The sequence below is a fragment of the Mauremys mutica genome, chromosome 6, assembly GCF_020497125.1.
Source record: "Mauremys mutica isolate MM-2020 ecotype Southern chromosome 6, ASM2049712v1, whole genome shotgun sequence".
In the NCBI taxonomy this organism is placed as follows: Eukaryota; Metazoa; Chordata; order Testudines; family Geoemydidae; genus Mauremys; species Mauremys mutica.
This window is the reverse complement of record NC_059077.1, coordinates 75,041,483-75,051,303: the sequence shown is the minus strand read 5'-3', so window position 1 is coordinate 75,051,303 and position 9,821 is coordinate 75,041,483. Positions and strand designations below refer to the sequence as shown.

Here is a 9,821-nt window from a genome sequence, read left to right as displayed (position 1 = left end):
TTCTCAACATCTTTCTTAAAATTTTGTGCCTAGAACTGGACACAATACTCCAGGCTAGGTTTTTCCCCCCAGCTTTATCAATGCATAGCTGCAAAACTGTAAGTGGCATAAGGAGTGTATGGAGTGAACAAGCTTTTTTTCAGATTCAGCCTTTCTTCCCCTAACTAAGGCCTGGTATACAGTTAAAATTTATACTGGCATAGCTATGTCAGTCAGATGTGTGTGGGGAAAAAAGCACATTCTCTAGTGACATAGGGCATGGCTACACTGGAAACTTCAAAGCGCTGTCACGGGAACACTCCCGCAGCAGCACTTTGAAGTGCAAGTGTGGTCGCGCGCAAGTGCTGGGAGAGAGCTCTCCCAGTGCTCCTGGTAATCCACCTCCATGAGGGGATTAGCTCCCAGCACTTGGACCCTGTTTTCACTAGCGCTTTAAAGCGCTCAGACTTGTTGCGCTCAGGGGGGTGATTTTCACCCCCCTGAGCAGGGCCACTGGACGCGGGGCCGGGAGTGGGTTCGGGCCCTGGTGAAAAAAAATGTTTGGGCCCCCCAGCAAGGGCGGACCGGCTAAACAGGGCCCACGAAGCCAGGGAAGCTGGGCCCCCTTCCGGATCGCCAGGCCCCAGTAATTTGTATCAGCTTCCCCACCTCATCGGCCCTGTCCCTGAGCCAGCAAGTTAGAGCACTATAAAATGTAAGTGTAGACAAGTCCATAGCTATGCTGGCAAACCCCCCAGAAGAGACGTAGCTCTGCTGACAGAAGATGACTTCTCAGAGGGTTTCTTGGTGTTCCTACACCAGTAGAAAAACACCTTCTGCTGCCATATGCTGCATCTATACTTAGAACTATGCCATCGGAGGCGCTGCAGTGTAGACATAGAGTAAGAATAACAAATTAATGCTAATATTCTCAATGCAAATATTCATATTCACCCACGAAAGCTCATGCTCCAATACGTCTATTAGTCTATAAGGTGCCACAGGACTCTTTCCTGCTTTTACAGATCCAGACTAACACAGCTACCCCTTTGATACTATTCTCAAGTGAGGATCTTAACGTACTTTTACCTATCTGAGATATAGGTCACCATTATTGTCTTGTCCCCATTTTAAAAACAGGGAGGCATGGGGAGGTGACAGGATGTTCCCAAGACCATACAGAAAATCAGTTGGAGAAATAGGAAAGTAACTCTCTGGAGTTCCGACTCCAAGTGCTGTGCATTAACCACAAGATCATTCTTCCTCTTTTTCCTCCCTTTCTTTCCTCCCTTTCCCTCTCTTGGTTGCAATCTCTCCTATCTCTTGTTTTTTCCCCCCCCCTCTGCATTGTCTGCCATATTATCTTTTCTCTCCCCACCTTTTCAGACAGTTCTCTTCTTGCAATGGTCCAGTCTCCCTTCTCCCATTTTTCTCCCACAGTCCTCTGTCCCTGTGTCTCTCTACCTCTTGTCCCATTGTAGCAAGGGATCCAGCAGACAACCAGTAAGAAGAGTGGAGCAGAGATGAAGGCATGGTTGCCAGTTCACAAGGGTCATATAGTAGCCTCCAGTAGATTTACTAATTTATAACAGGATTGCCCTCAACTATAACTCCAACATCTAATGTATTTCCTTGCTTCTAATGTCATTCAACCCTGCTATCAGGAACTCAGGTATTCATCTTGATTCTGAGCTGCTCCCAACCCACACACACACTTTCCTCCACTTATTAGGCCTGTCAGTCTGCCAGTTGTTACTTTCCAAATATATTCTGATAACTTCTTTGCTGAAATTCCACTGTTACAACTCTCCAAACTGTGTTCTGTCTAAAATGTAGCAGCTTGTCTTCTCCCGCCTACTCAGTGGTAGGAACCCATTACCCTCATACTCAGAAACTTTCACCAATTCACTCTTCATTTCAAACTTTAGTACACACTCTGCCTCCTAGTCACCATGATCTTATTCCGAATATGTACTACCTGATCGTATCTCTTTCCATTGCCTGTCCATTCCTTCTGTTCACTCAGTGTCAGATTTCTGTCTGCCCTCTTTTCACATTGCACAACACATCCCTCTCCCTCATTTTCTAGTATAGACTCCCTATGACTAATTGACCACCACTGTGCAAATTCCAATTCAAGACTCATCTCCTCTTTCTCTGGCCTATGACTTCTAGACTTCCCTCTAATAAAACAATCTAATCCTATTCCCTATGCCTTAGTTTCATTTCCCCATGCTCATTTGTTCTTCCTGAAAATCTAAAATGTGGCACTTGGCCATTGGCCTTTGTATGCTCCTTCACCTTAGCACTACAATAACTATGAATAGTACCTGTATAAAATATTGTACCTTCATACATCACGTGTATTACAGACTGTATTTCACTATGAAGCATTGTGATGTTTTGTATGAAAGATGCTACACAAAAATTGCTTACATATTAGATCTATAAGAAAAGTCTAATATACATTTTAAAATTTTTCTTTATCATGCACAATCTACTGGGTAAATAGAATGTATTTTTAAAATTAGATTAATACTTACACAAAACACTAATTAATATAGTTTTAAAATTATTTGAAAAAGGGAGTATCTATACCGCTGGGTCAAAAGGTCAGTAGCTCTAATTCTACTGCAAGATATCATAGAATTACAGAACTTAGAAATGAGAAAGGCTTATTAGATCATTCAGTCCATTTCATTGCCAGCATGGGATTGTTCCCTACAGTGTATTTTTCTAGTGTTTTGTCCAATCTAGTTTTAAAGTCCCAAGCAATGGGATTTAACAACTTCCTTTGAGACATTATTCCATAGATTAATACATCTCACTGGCAGGATTTTTTCCCTGATCTTCAGCTGAATTTTTCTCTATTATTTTCAGCCCCCGACTCTTAACTGTACTCTTGTCTATCACAGATGCATAGCCCCTGATAACTTTTGTTGCCCTCTCTAAACTCCATTGAGGTGATTTGTGATCATATACAATGCATCCTGCACAATTAGACCTTTAGATTAGACATTAAACTGAGGTACCTTGTGATTATTCAGGTGAAATTTAAAGACTGTTCTAAAGGAATAGGGGATAACCTATTCTGTGTAAGTCTGTTTATGAACTATTTGCTAAGTGTATAATGGCTAACTCCAGTTGTCTATACAATCATTGCCCCACAGGTATCGAATTTATTGCTTTCAAAAGTGCTGTGGTGTGCCTTGTATATAAAAGGTGCTATATACAACAACATTTCATTCTACTTTTACCTAATTCATCTAGTAAATTAATAGAAAAATATATATTGTCTCCTTTTGGATGCCAGGTTAAAAGAAGAAATGCTGGTTTAGTTACTGCTGCTATGGTACTTTTAGCATTGACACTGTCATCACATATACACCTCTCAGCTCCCTTAGTTAAAAAAAATCCTGCACAGTCCTTTTACAAATCAGAAACAAAGAGCAACAGTGGAGGACTTTTATTTATAGACAATAAAATAAGACAATAAAAACCCAGCTGAAATTAAGATTTTGTTCAAACATTTTTTTTAATAATTTAAAAAATATGTTTTAAAAATCAGACATTTCAGAGTGACTAGTGTTACAAAAACACTAACATCTTCCCAGTGGGAATACATTTGCACATAGCTAATATGTTTCTCCATGGTTAACTGCTTGTTTACAAAGAATGCTTTGTGGAGCAGGGAATGTGAAAAATACGATGACCTGACTCTCTCCTCCACAAAAGGCATAAACCAAGCTGAGGTCGGTGTGCAGACTCGGCTGTATTGCTGCTAACTGAATATACTGGCCTGAGTATCAGCCAATGAGAAGGCTTAAAAGCGTATTTCCATAATGATGATTGGCTGCAGGACTCCAGGCTCACTTCAGCCTTTAAAGGAAAGAAAAAGAGGAGCTTTGCTGAGAAGATAGGCAACACAACTTTCTGTTGCTTGTTAAATATTCTCTGATTGTACCAATTCATCTTCTTAAAAAGCTGTTTTGGGGGGGAAATGAAACATTTGTTCACAATAAATAGGTTTCAAACAGCCAAAGGGTTTCACAAAATAGCCTATAATTCTTTTTGCTAAAAATAGATGTTTGCTGGTAAATTTGCTTAGCAAATTTGATGCACATGCCTGGCTACTTAAATAGAGTGAGGTTTTCTTCAAGATTCATAACAGTCCACAATTGCTTTAATTAGAAAAGGTTGTGCTATTTCAGACAAACACCACTAGTTTATTGGCCTCCTGCAGGTCTTTTAAAATGTGCAGGAATACAAAATTGTAATTCAATTGGGAGAGCAGACAGAAATTAATGAAGGTGGAAAAATCTCTGTGAATGTTCATTCATACAGAGGGCGTTAGATTCTTTAGGATGAAGGACATTTTCCCCTTCAGAAAGGAGTTGTTTTGAGCAATCTTTCTGCAACCACTCATGATGTGAGAGTGCTGATGATACAGCAACCCTGGCAATGGGCTCGGTGTAATTGTTCCTTTCGAAAAAACCTTCTTAATAATCAGTCTAAAAACGACACAAACCATGTAGCTATACGTATTTCCTCCCCCCCCCCCCCAAGTTATATGAACTGCGGGGTAAGGTGACGCTATTTCATCTACATAATGTCTGCTTCAGTTGCACAAACATCTGTTCGATAGACCGTCCTTTTAAAAAATTTAGAATGGTTGACTAATTCAGATAAAGCAGTGGGCGCATTTTTGCAATCTTTTCCAGTGACCATTCCTTGGCTACCTAACAGACCAGCCATTCAGAAGCAATTTTCTTCAGCCTGAAATTATGTGCTGACGGTAGCAGATCACTTCCCATAATAACCCTTCCCCCACCCAATGCTAAATACAATCTGTCTCCTACTCACTGTAATAATAACGTGCAAATGACTGTAATTTTGCAGACAAGAAACAGCCCAAAGTGAAACGTGTCTAAACAGAGGTCGATTTTGAAAAATCAGGGCTATTACCTAAATCTGTAAAACACATATTGTAAAAAACTCAGCAACAATGATCTGCGTTAAGTAGTGTGGGGGGAGGGGGGAATAGCCTCGATGTTGCTGATTTTAAAATCTTCACTAGCACAAAGTTAAATAATTAAAATAAAGTTTCATTTCATGCTCTATTTCAGAACCATGCCACAGTATCCACAGCAGTTATGATGTGCATAGCAATTTATCGGACCTATCAGGTAGGAGTAGCTGTGTTTACACTGATTTGCATTGCACTGCTTCTTTGGAAGTAGACACTTTGCAAGTACTTACTTTCTTGGCAGTGTTGTGTATGGTGAGATTGCCTGTGTGGGAGGGCTTACTAAAAAGAAGAGTCCACACAGCAAACCCTGCTTACATAACAACCATGCTCACGAATCCCGCTTCTCACCCACAAGAAGTATTTTCAAGTGGTTCTTTGACATTGTCCTTAAATGCCTTTTCCTACTTATAGTGTACGCAAACTGGTATTTTTAAAAACAATTAAAAATGTTTAATGACATCAAGGGCCTTCTTGGCAGTTCCCTTATCTGCGCAAATTAGACCCGTCTCTATCGGCACCAAAAGGTGATATGTTTTAAAAGAAAGGGCAGGGGAGCATACCTCGTTCCTTCCATGCAGTTTTAAGTGTTGCTATCCAAACAACGTATGGCGTGATGTGCACTCTTTACTCCCAACAAATTTCCGTATAGCTGGGGAAAGGAGAACAGGAGACACGACCCGTTATTATAGTTTACGGTCATTAAAATATAGTTTTCATTACATTTAAAGACGCTCTCATTTATATGATCCATTAGCAATAATTCAGACGTATTGTGATTCACTATGCGGCCAGAGGGAAAAGAAGTATGCACTCGCCAGTCGCCACAGCGAAGAATGGAAAATGTTGTTTATTGCAGCATCAGCTCCAGTTGGGCTTTAAAGAACAGACAGAAGCTGTCTAGTGTTTTGGTAAGACAACTAAATCAGAAGTGATTTTTATTCAATCAAATGTTTCTTTAACTGTTACTTCTGAAATGAGCAGGTTCTAAAATGTTTACTCATCCGAAAATACTCTACTAAACAGCCTTTTGATGTTAAGTGTCGACCATATAAGCACTAATGCACATAATTTGCTCAGTTGGACAAACTCCAAAAGCGGATCTTGTCACATTGTCATTTGTATGCAGTTTTACAAACGTCGTGCTTTAACTTCTTCCCGGAAACTATGATTTGGACAAAATTTTCAATTAGCTATTCAAAGATAAGAAAAGTCCAATATTGATTTTCAGAGTGAGATACTTTACATACACAAATACACACACAGAGGATTTGAAATGAGTCATAAATGAAAAATAAAAGCGCAGTTAGCCAGACTCCATGGTAGTTAATAGACTTTAATATTAAATTACCCATACAAACTATTATTTTCATGCTAGACCCCATGAACCTCATGATATGTGACCGCAGAGACACATTATCTGGGTTATCAGCCTTTCGTCCTATAGTTAATTTAATTCTCGACAAGATATTCATGTTTGTTGGGTCCCTTCAATGTAGAAATTGTTCTGTACAGAGTGGGTGGGGGAGGGGCTATGCTTGGCAAGCCGATCAATTTAAGCAGCATAAGGAACGTACTCAAGTTTTTTAATAAATTCAAATACATTTTAAAGGACATTTGGCTCTAAGCATAAACAAAAGAACTGATTAAGATTTTTTTCCTTTTTTTGACGCAAGACAAAGCCTGCTAGAAGAGATTTGTGTTACTGATTCTTGTGAAAGGGTGGTGTTCACGTGGTAGTTATATGGTCGCTTGCATTCACAGTTCAGTGCTTGCAGCAGTAAATCAGGAAACTGGAAACAAAAGGGTTACGTGTTTTTTCAACAACAGAGAAACCGCAGTCTCCTGTAAGTCGTATTTTTTATAAAAATGAACATGAAATAAACTCGGAAGGGACAGGCGTTAGGCTGAGGAATAAGGACAAACCGAACACGCTGCAGTACCTTGAGTGTCCCTCTAACGCAGGGGTGGGTGAGGGGGAGGAATGGAATCCAGTTCTGTTCTTTGCTGAGCCTCCCCTGCTTAAGACATTGTTTGCTTTTCTTCTTCACTAAACATGAAAACGATCGCACTCATGTAACAGCCTCTCTCTCTCGGTTTCGTGTCAAACTGTTACAATTTTGAATGAGGGGGCATTTAAAAACAGAGTGAGATTTTAATTTGCCTCTTTGAAACAGAAAAATCATCCATCATTGCTTTGAAAACTGCCTTGAAATTAAATTAAAAAGAAAATGAGGCAATCCTCCTCCCACTGTGTGAGGCTTGGCTGGGCTGCTCGCCTCCCTATTTGGTTGTCTTGACATAAAGTGTTATATAGGATAATACTGTAATTGAAATGGGAAACACGATTTGTATCTTGCTGCAGCAGGAGGCTGCCTGCTGTAGCACTAAACGTAGTTTGAGGATTGCAAAATACAAGGCTTCTATGTATGTATGCGTGTGTGTTTCTCCCTTTCACCCCCTTCGGAAGCCGAGAGGAGCAGCTAGCCAATCAGAGAGCCCGGTTTCATAAAAGCTGGTCTTTGATTGGGCAGATGGGAAAGGGCATTGGGAACAAAGAAAAGTCCCTTTCAGGTACAGAGTCTGTGCTTGCTTCACACTCTCCCTTCTCCAGTTCTGATTTCTGCTGCTCACTATTGCAGTAAAGCCAGCTTGTTGTGTGGTGTGTATGTGTATGTGTGTAGGGGGATTTTTATTTTTTTAATTTTGTTTTAAAAAGGAAGGTTCATGAAATCTGGTGCTCTTTTCTTCCAAACACAATAAATCTGTTGAAGAAATTAGATTTTTTTTTCCAAAAATAAAAAGCGGCTGCAACAAAAACACACTCAATGCAGTTAGAAGGAAAAGGTCAACTCGATCCAATACAGATCGTAAGTACGGTTGCGTGGTGTGTCTATAGCACTTAGAGGGGATTTTTTTCATGCAAAGGGGAATATTATGAGTTTTGTGCATTGAAATAAGGAACTAGTTATTTGTGTTTTAAAACAGCAAACAAAAAACCACGAGTAGGCTGAGTTATCGAAGGGATATGAAGGTGAGGGTGAAAAGCATTGTAGCCTCTCACACAAATCATACTTGACGGTGCACGGCGGGGGGAGGGGGGCGTTTTTACCTTTTTTTTTTTAAACTAACCAAGAGGGGAAAATCAAAGTGACACAACTACAGGACAGCCAGCATATTTTTTCTCTCTCTCCACCCAATCCCCCTAAAAATGAGCAAGCAACTTGTTAATAGGACCTTAGGGGTACAAAAATAGCTTAGTGGAGCAGAAGGGTTTTTTTGCTTCTGTCACATGTTAATACCAATAATGTAATGCTAAATTAGGGGATAGTGACGCCCATATGTTGTGGTGCAGTGACCGTTTCTCCCCCTCCCAAAAAGCCAGCCATCCCCCAAACAGAATCTACCGTGGGTTCAGAATGGAGACTAACTTTGAAGCTATCAAATGTTTAGTTATGTTTTATATACGAAGACATTAAAACCTTGGAATAACCTCCCTATCCCTCCCCCATCCTGTGTCTCTAAACTACTACAAATTGCAGATAACTCGAGGAAAGGTTTTATAAGGTGTTTCTCTAAAACATATGCTGTGCCATGGTGTTCAGTACATTTCACTCATTCCTAACTTCAGAGACCCAGTTCGCAGAGAGAAATGTTTCACATTCATAACTTGTAGCTGTGCCAGCAGCAGAAGGGGGAGGGAAAGAAACAGACCTTAAGTTTTTTTTTCCTAAAGACCAGATCAGTATTTTCTTGATACGCTTGTCACCCATTTTTGTTCTCACGACAACCAATTGAGCCCTTGATCGTCACGTGATGAGAAAGGCTTGAACTGTAACAAAATCGCTCCTTTTAGATGGTTGGTTGTTGGTAACTCGCCCATCCCCCCTCCTGCCCTAACATTTCCAGCAAACCAACTCTCCTTTCCAATCCATCAACAATTCATTACAGCCTTTAGCTTCCAAACGCCAGCTAATTAAAAATACTAAGCCAAGCTCCGAGACAATCTGACTTAAAGGGGATGAAGGCATGGGGTAATAAATAAAAAGACGATGCAACGTTTGCTGAAACAATAAGGAAAACATCTGTCCAGCAAAACCCAAAAGTCGATTTTATCTTTTTGGTCTCTAATTACTGAATTACTTGCAACATGACTGATTAGCCTGAGCTTCCGGATTCTCCCTCCTCCCCCCCGTAATTTGGATGCTATTTTCTTACAACATACAAAAGAAAAAGGGGGAAAAAACCCAGGTCATACCCTTGGGAAGATTTACTTAATTTTAAAACACACTCTTTCCTCCACTCCCACGAAATGTTCTGATAACTGGTTTATCAGAACACTGATTTCCCCCTCCCTCTTCTCCGCCCCCCCCCTTTCCCTCCTCATCCTCCCCCCTTCCTTTTCCCCCTTAAGTTAGTTCAAGAAATCAGATCTGTCAGGACCGGCGAAAAAAATGCCACTTCCCGACTAACAGGCGGAATCCAGCCCAGATTTTCAGTCCTTTCTTCTTTTTTTCCTTCCTTCCTTTCACTAATTTATCCCGATGTTAGCACATTCTGTCTTGTAACAACCGGACGCCTGTAGGTTTGTTTCATGGGATCATTACTTACTGATCAGGATGGCTCTGAAGTCTGGAGTTGAAGACGGAATGTGAAGTTGGAAAACATTTTAAAATTATTTATTATTATTATTATTATTACATCTCGGTGCTTGTTAAGAAAAAAAACAAACAAAAAACCCTGGTCCTTGATGCTCCTGTTTTGAATGTGAAATATTATCTTCCAGCTTGTAAAGTTGAGGAACAACATTTTTAAG

At 40.2% G+C, this 9,821-nt stretch overlaps 1 protein-coding gene and 1 long non-coding RNA gene across 2 annotated transcripts in view; one reads left to right on the top strand and one right to left on the bottom strand.

The window, feature by feature from the left end:
* Nucleotides 1-3,623: 3,623 nt before the first annotated feature.
* LOC123373065 lies at nt 3,624-9,779 on the bottom strand. The gene is made up of 3 exons (XR_006580543.1): nt 9,617-9,779; nt 5,569-5,657; nt 3,624-3,858 (listed from the first exon to the last, which is right to left on the bottom strand). It is a non-coding gene; the product is annotated as an uncharacterized LOC123373065 (long non-coding RNA).
* ZNF608 (zinc finger protein 608) overlaps nt 7,679-9,821 on the top strand; it is a 106,974-nt gene continuing 104,831 nt past the window's right edge. The window contains exon 1 of the mRNA XM_045021823.1: nt 7,679-7,875. The gene's annotated coding sequence lies outside the window, so the exon portion shown is untranslated. The remainder of the gene's footprint in view (nt 7,876-9,821) is intronic.